Source organism: Mesoplodon mirus (assembly GCF_964341445.2).
Source record: "Mesoplodon mirus genome assembly, chromosome: 14".
NCBI lineage: Eukaryota > Metazoa > Chordata > Mammalia > Artiodactyla > Ziphiidae > Mesoplodon > Mesoplodon mirus.
In genome coordinates, this window is record NC_138990.1 from 54,495,684 (window position 1) to 54,502,885 (window position 7,202).

General features: G+C 44.5%; 1 long non-coding RNA gene across 1 annotated transcript; it reads right to left on the reverse strand.

The window, feature by feature from the left end:
- Positions 1–1,042: 1,042 nt before the first annotated feature.
- Positions 1,043–6,927, reverse strand: LOC309815679. Its single transcript, XR_014295917.1, has 3 exons — positions 6,847–6,927; positions 2,285–2,410; positions 1,043–1,574 (listed from the first exon to the last, which is right to left on the reverse strand). It is a non-coding gene; the product is annotated as an uncharacterized lncRNA (long non-coding RNA).
- Between the last annotated feature and the right edge of the window lie 275 nt (positions 6,928–7,202).

Consider the following 7,202-nt stretch of genomic DNA (forward strand, 5'->3'; position numbering starts at 1 on the left):
AAAAAACGTAGAGAATATGCTCCTTGACATTGCAATATTATTTACAATAGCCAAGACTTGGAAACAACCTAAGTGTCCAACAATGGATGATAGAAAAAGATGTGAGATACACACACACACACACACACACACACACACACACACACAGAGGAATATTATTCAGCCATAAAAAAGGAAATCCTGCCATTGGTGACAACATAGATGGACCTTGAGGGCATTATGCTAAGTGAAATAAGTTAGAAAGAGAAAGACAGATAACTATACGATATCACTTATGTTTGGAACCTAAAAATATTGGACTCATAGAAACAGAGAGTGGAATGGTGGTTGTCAGGGGCTGAGGAGTAGGGGAAAAGGGGAGATGCTGATCAAAATGTACAAACTTTTGATTATAAGATGAATAAGTTCCAGGGATCTAATGTATAGCGTGGTGCTCTAGTTAACAATACTGTACTGTATACCTGAAAGCTACTATGAGAGTAGAGCTTTCATGTTCTCACCATAACAATAACAACAAAATGGTAATTATGTGAGGTGAAGTATGTATTACTGTGGTAAACGTTATGCAATCTATACATGTATCAAGTTGTCACATTGTACACCTTAAACTGACACAGTATGTCACTTATATCTCAATAAATCTGGAGAAAATCCCCTAACTAACGAACCAACCAAACAAAAAAACCCAGTGAAGTGTCTTGATGTGTTGCTCAGACTACCCTAGACATCTGAATGACTCCTCTGGTTTCTCCTTTACTCTTTGTGAAGGATGAGTTTTCTGAGTTATTCTGGGAGATCACCACTAGGAGATGCACAAGACTCAAGGAAGTTAGAGAGAGCAGAGCTAGATGATTTTTTTGTTCCAGGTTTATCTGAGTTTTGCAGGTTCCTTTTGTTCTAAATCCATTGAAAACTGAGGGCAAAATATCCATTTCTCAGATCCCATTATCTCCCCAAAGTGAAAAAAGAGTGGTTTTGCCCTTCGTTTGACCTAGTGAAATACACGGAAGGAAATGGCAAAACAGACTCCCTATGATAAGGATAATAATAAGTGTAGCACTTGATTCCTTTCAGGGGGACATGAATACTGTTTTGCCATTTACTGTTTCACCAGAGGATGGTGATGATGGCAATGCAAATGGTTAACATTTATTGTGTTTTTACTTTGCTTCACGATAAAAAATTTATGTACTTTATTAAATTTAGTTCCCATGTACATTGTCTCAGTTCATTGACACAACAGTGTTGTTATCCCCATTTTGCAGATGAGGAAACAGAAGCATAGAGAAGTCAAGGAACTTATCCCCAGTTACCCACCTAGTAAGCAGCTGAGCTGTAATTTAAACTCAAGGTCTCTGAGCCCAGAGCTCCGACCCCTTAAGTATAAAAGGGTTGAACTATAAACTATGCTTACTGGTTATTATCCCAACTTGACAAATGAGGATCCAACAGACAGAGGTCAGACCAGTTAAGGGACTTGTCCTGGGTCCCAGCTGGCTCAAGGAGATGCTTAGACTGGGTGTTCATTCTTCTGGTCCAGAGTTTTCCCATTCTTTGTTTTGTAGGATCAACATCTGAAAAGGGCCATGAGGGAAGAAAGAGGAAGAGGTGGGGCTTTTTGGTGGGGACACAAGGAGGGGATCTTAACACAGAGGGAAAGTAGAAGGCTGCTAGGTGGCAGACCCTCCTATCACCAGGTCCTTGTGGGCTACGGCCACCTTGACCCTAGCTTGGGTCATGGACTGATTGGAGATTGCCTTCATTTTGGGTGCTGGGTAGAGCAAGCTGGGGTAGATGGGGCAGCTTGAACAAAAAAGTGTAACCCTGTTTGAGTCATCCTGGCTTTGGAACTGCCTGGTCAACAGTGGGTGGCAGCAATCCCTTCCTGGAAGGGGCAGGTGCTTTGGGTTCCTTTCTACCACCCTTGCTTTTGTTATGTCCATGGCAGTACTGGACACACAGCACTGAATGATCTTATAATCTTATTCCTGTGTTTGTATGAATTTGTTTTACTCTGTCTAGTCTTCTATCCCTTAGCTGCTTGTCTTCAAGAGAGAGGCTCACAGCTGTCACTCAGGCAACCTTTACGCTTATTCCCATCCCACCCCATCTTTGTCGTCATCAGTAGCTGCCTTTGCATGGAGACTTCACTCTGACAGTGATCCAAAAATTCAAAGTTTGGTAGAGCCGTGGATGCCTCCTCCTAGGGTGGGTTATGATACTGTCTCAGGAGTCTCTTCTGCAACATACAGTGCTGACCTGCAGGGAGAGGTGGCACGTTTACCTTTCCAGGAGAGGATGAGGGGCAGGCCAGTTAGTTGAAATCCTCAGGAATTGTGGGTGAATGGGTGCTCTCTGATGGAGAGAAGTGGGTTCTGGGGCAATGAAGGGGAGCCTCCAGTGTTTCTATCTATAAATTATGAATGAGAAAACCAGACTTTAAATCTTCCTTTTTTTTTTTTTTTTCCCTAATAGGCTTGTAGGCACACAGGTATGTATTTCAGTTACAGTCAACAGTTTTGCTGACCTTTGTAACCCAAAAAAACATTGGACTGTGAGTTGGTAGTAAAGCTAGAATTAGAATAGGGCTGGCTCAACTGGTGTATGAACAATTCTGGCTTCCAGTTTCTTTTCTGAAAATTAGAGATTTGGACAAGAAGAACTTTTGGAAGTTTTAAGACTCTTGTTAATTCTAACATTTTGTTTTTGGGAAAAAATGGAAATTTCAAACTGACTTTTTGAGTAAGACAATGACACAAATCTTTAAAAGCACAAAGTGGAGAAGGGTATGGGGGGGTTCTTTAATCTCCCGGGTTTTCTTTTTTTTTTTTTTTTAGATGTTGGGGGTAGGAGTTTATTACTTTTGCTGTGTTGGGTCTTCGTTTCTGTGCAAGGGCTTTCTCTAGTTGTGGCAAGCTGGGGCCACTCTTCATTGCAGTGCGCGGGCCTCTCACTATCACGGCCTCTCTTGTTGCAGAGCACAGGCTCCAGACGCACAGGCTCAGTAGTTGTGGCTCACGGGCCTAGTTCTCCGCGGTATGTGGGATCTTCCCAGACCAGGGCTCGAACCCGTGTCCCCTGAATTAGCAGGCAGATTCTCAACCACTGCACCACCAGGGAAGTCATCTCCCGGGTTTTCTTGGATGAAAAGAGTAGACTCTTGTCATGGCCACCTACGTGGTGTGACCCACTACAGGGTTTCTAAGCAGAATCCACATAGAATACTCTTCAGACTTGTGTGGTAATTGTACAAAGCTGACCATTTATAACCTTCTGGGGCTTGCTTGTGTGTCTTAAACACTCTTAAGACAAATTGTCCCAGTGCTCTATGTATGGTGCCTTTTTTTTTTTTTTTTTTTGGCATCCCTGTGTATAGAGCTGAACTGAGCTGGCTGCTTGTTCTTGGTACCAATATAATGGCCCAATTGTCTCCTCATGCCAGGGGGTGGACTATGGAGCACACCCAGAGCCCTGTGGGAGCCCACAGAAGGGAGGTGGCTATTTGGACATTTAGTCTGTAGTGGAGACAAGTTAACGATCCTGCCTGGGGCATTCCAGAGCTTATTTAAAGATAAAATTGGCCCCAAACTCTCCACCGGGGCTTGTAAGTTCTGTGCAGTGCACGATGGGGTGAGAATGCAGTTAAACACGCATCCTAAAGACATTTTAGTTTGTGAGGAAATGGCAAATCCCCTCTGTGATTTGAAAATACCATTTTAAAAATTGCGCCAAAAGATTTCTTTTTTTCTAACCTAGCTCCTATAAAACGGAAAAACAAAATGGGAGCTTAATCTATAAGTACACTTGTCAAAAAAACTGATAGGGCTTCCTTGGTGGCGCAGTGGTTAAGAATTCACCTGCCAATGCAGGAGACATGGGTTCGAGCCCTGGTCCGGGAAGATCCCACATGCTGCGGAGCAACTAAGCCCGCGAGCCACAACTACTGAGCCCGCGTGCCACAACTACTGAAGCCCGTGAGCCTAGAGCCCGTGCCCTGCAACAAAAGAAGCCACTGCAGTGAGAAGCACGCACACTGCAACGAAGAGTAGCCCCTGCTCGCCACAACTAGAGAAAGCCCGCGTGCAGCAACAAAGACCCAACACAGCCACAAATAAATAAAGAAAATAATAATAATAAAAAACCCCCAACTGATTAAAGAGTGAAAGATCCATCACCGGTGTCATGGGAATTAAGAAAATGCAGGTATCTGATTGAATTATACGCACACATATTTCTCTGAATTCAGTCAAACTGATTTATATTGATTCAGCCTGAATGCGCCATTGGTCTGAAACTCAGTCAGTAAATTGGATGTGAAAGTCTTTAATAAAGCAATATGCATTCTCCAAATATCAGCTTCTTATTATGACTCCAGTAGGTATTGAGTTTCTGGTTTTGTTGGTGTTGGTGACAAACCCGAGTTAAGTGTTGCCAATAGGGCTGTTGCTAGGAGGACATCTCTGAGCCTGAGGGTGGGCTCCTGGAGTGTTAATAACCAGGTATGGCAGAGAAATTGGGAAGAATGGGAGGTCAGCTTCTGGTGATAGCACCAGCACTGGCACCTTACACTATGGGCCTTTCCTTTCAAGCCCAGGGAGCTTAACACATGTTCTCTCAGAAACGAATTAGTTATGCTAATTCAGGGGCTCCGGGAAGGAAGGAAGGTGGGGGCCAGAGGCTCTAGGTATTCATTTCATTTTCTGTTTTTTCTGGTCTGCTGAGGGCAGGACTGGTGGTAAGTGGTCAGGGACCCCACATCTTAGGGCGGAGTGAGGAAAGCAGTGTCTTTCACTCTCCCCTGATGGTTTCTTCCCTGGACTTGGGCAACAAGAAGTGTAGGCTGGTGGACTGGGAATCCGTGGGTGGGTCTGCAGAGGGAAGATTCCCTCTGAGAGGGGGGAGAGTATCAGCTGGGACGAGGAAGGCTTGTGTTAAATGTACTTGCCATGGCCACCTAACTATTTTAAAATGTAGAAAGACATTGCTTGGAAAACAGCGACTGTACTGTGAAGCAGAGGGGATCAGGCAAAGGCATTAGGGACTTGATGTAGTTTTGGCAAATGATGGAGCAGGGCAGGGCCTTCAAGTGCAAGAGGGACTAGGTCAGGAATTAGAGAGATCTGTGGAAAGAACAGGTAAAAGAGAGGTGAGGGAAGAATGTACACCTCCAGGAGTGAGGTCTGCTTTAAACTGTGTATCAGTATGGGTTTATCTGTAGGAACAAATGTATGCAAAAAGTTAGTAATAGGGAAAACCGGGGAGGCAGGTATGTGGGAACTCTGTACTTTTCTCCAATTTTTCTGTAAACCTAAAACATCCTCTCCAATAGAGTCTATTAGTTAAAGAGACAGATAGAGGGAGAGATAGAGAGAAGAAAAAGAAGGAGAAGAGGAAGAAAAGAAAGAAGGAGACAGAAAGAGAAGAAGGAAAGAGAAGCTTGTGGGAAAGCAAAGAGCCCCTGTCTAGAGCTAACAAGTTAAGTCTAGTTGAGTGGAAGGTGGAAAGAAAGAAGGAGAGAAGTTTCTCAGCGCCTTGAAGAGAGAAAGTAGAACATACCCTTGGCAGGAGAGAAAATGTAACGTTGGTCAGAATTTCCACTGGATCAAGGAAGCTGGGAGGGCAACAAAGTCAGTGCACTTGGAGAAGAGAACTTGCATCTGGCATCAAAAAAGACCATCACCAAAAAAAAAAAAAAAAGACCATCGTCCTGTGAGATTGAATAGGAGCTAGACCTAAGGAGAAGACTAAGGTTAAATGTGTGAGGGTCCGGTTAACAACAATAATGCCACTAGTAACTGTCACTTATTAAGCACCTACTCTACTGTGTTAAGTAAGCCCTTTACAGTCATCATTTTATTTACTTTCCTTAACAACCCACCACAGTGGGCACCACTTTTTTCTTTTTTTTTTTTTTTTTGCGGTACGTGGGCCTCTCACTGTTGTGGCCTCTCCCGTTGTGGAGCACAGGCTCCGGACGCGCAGGCTCAGTGGCCATGGCTCACGGGCCCAGCCGCTCCGCAGCATGTGGGATCTTCCCGGACCGGGGCATGAACCCGTGTCCCCTGCGCATTGGCAGGCGGACTCTCAACCACTGCGCCACCAGGGAAGCCCTGGGCACCATTTTTTATCTCCACTTCTGGGATGAAGACGCTGAGGCTCGGGGAGGTTAAGTAACTTTTTGAGGATCACACAGCTCGAAAGCATCAGGGCCAGGGTTTGGAACCACATTGGCTAATGCCACAGGCTGACTCCTAGCCGTTGTGCTTTATTCCCTGAGAGTGGCTCTCAGAATAGTTTCTTGCTTCAGAAGCAGTACTTTAAAACTCAGTTAAGATGACTATCATGAAATTGTACTTTTAATATTTTGCCTCTGTAATTCATTTCTACCACACCACATACTTCCTTATGCTACAAAAAACTTCAGTTGTCTGATGACATTTGCTGCGCCGGAGAGAAACACAGGCTGAACTATGCTGTCAAAGAAAGAGGCAAAAACAACGACTTTTTTCTTCCTTAGTGAAAAATCAATCCTTGTTTGTTGTAACCAATTTTGAAATGATAAGCACAAAGAATATGCACATGGTTATTATTCCTAATTTCAAAAGGGGAAGAGGATTCCTTCCGAGAGCTGTGTGCAGTTAAGTGTGGTGCAGCAGATTTACTGAGCTGTGCCATGTGCCAGGCACAGGACCAGGTGCCGAGGAAGGAAAAATAAACCAGGCCCAGTCCCTGTTCTGCAGGAGATCATGATCATGACAAATACATGAAAACAAAGAGTTACACTTTGTGTGATAAATAAACTTGAAATCCTGTTTAATACCCACATCCCATCCAATTCACACCCACCTCTCACTCCTGAGAACTCACAGGCTAGAGGCACCAGCTCTTTCAGAACACATTGTACCGAATCTCGGCTGCTTAGTCTTCATTCAGGGTCAATATCCTGGTGGTGTTTCTAGGCTGTGTGAAAATGGCCCAGATGAGGAAATCAAATCTGCGTGCAAACCAAACCCACACATACTCCCAGTATCACGCAAGGCTCACACCACATTCTTGGCTGCCTCCAGTGTTGGAGAGACATAGAGGAGGAGCTACTCACACCCTGGTGGATTCAACCTCAAGTAACCCTGGATCCGGAGTCCCTGTTCTGTGCCAGATATGAGGATCCCTGGGGAGTCAACAGGATTTGGCTCCCCCAGCTA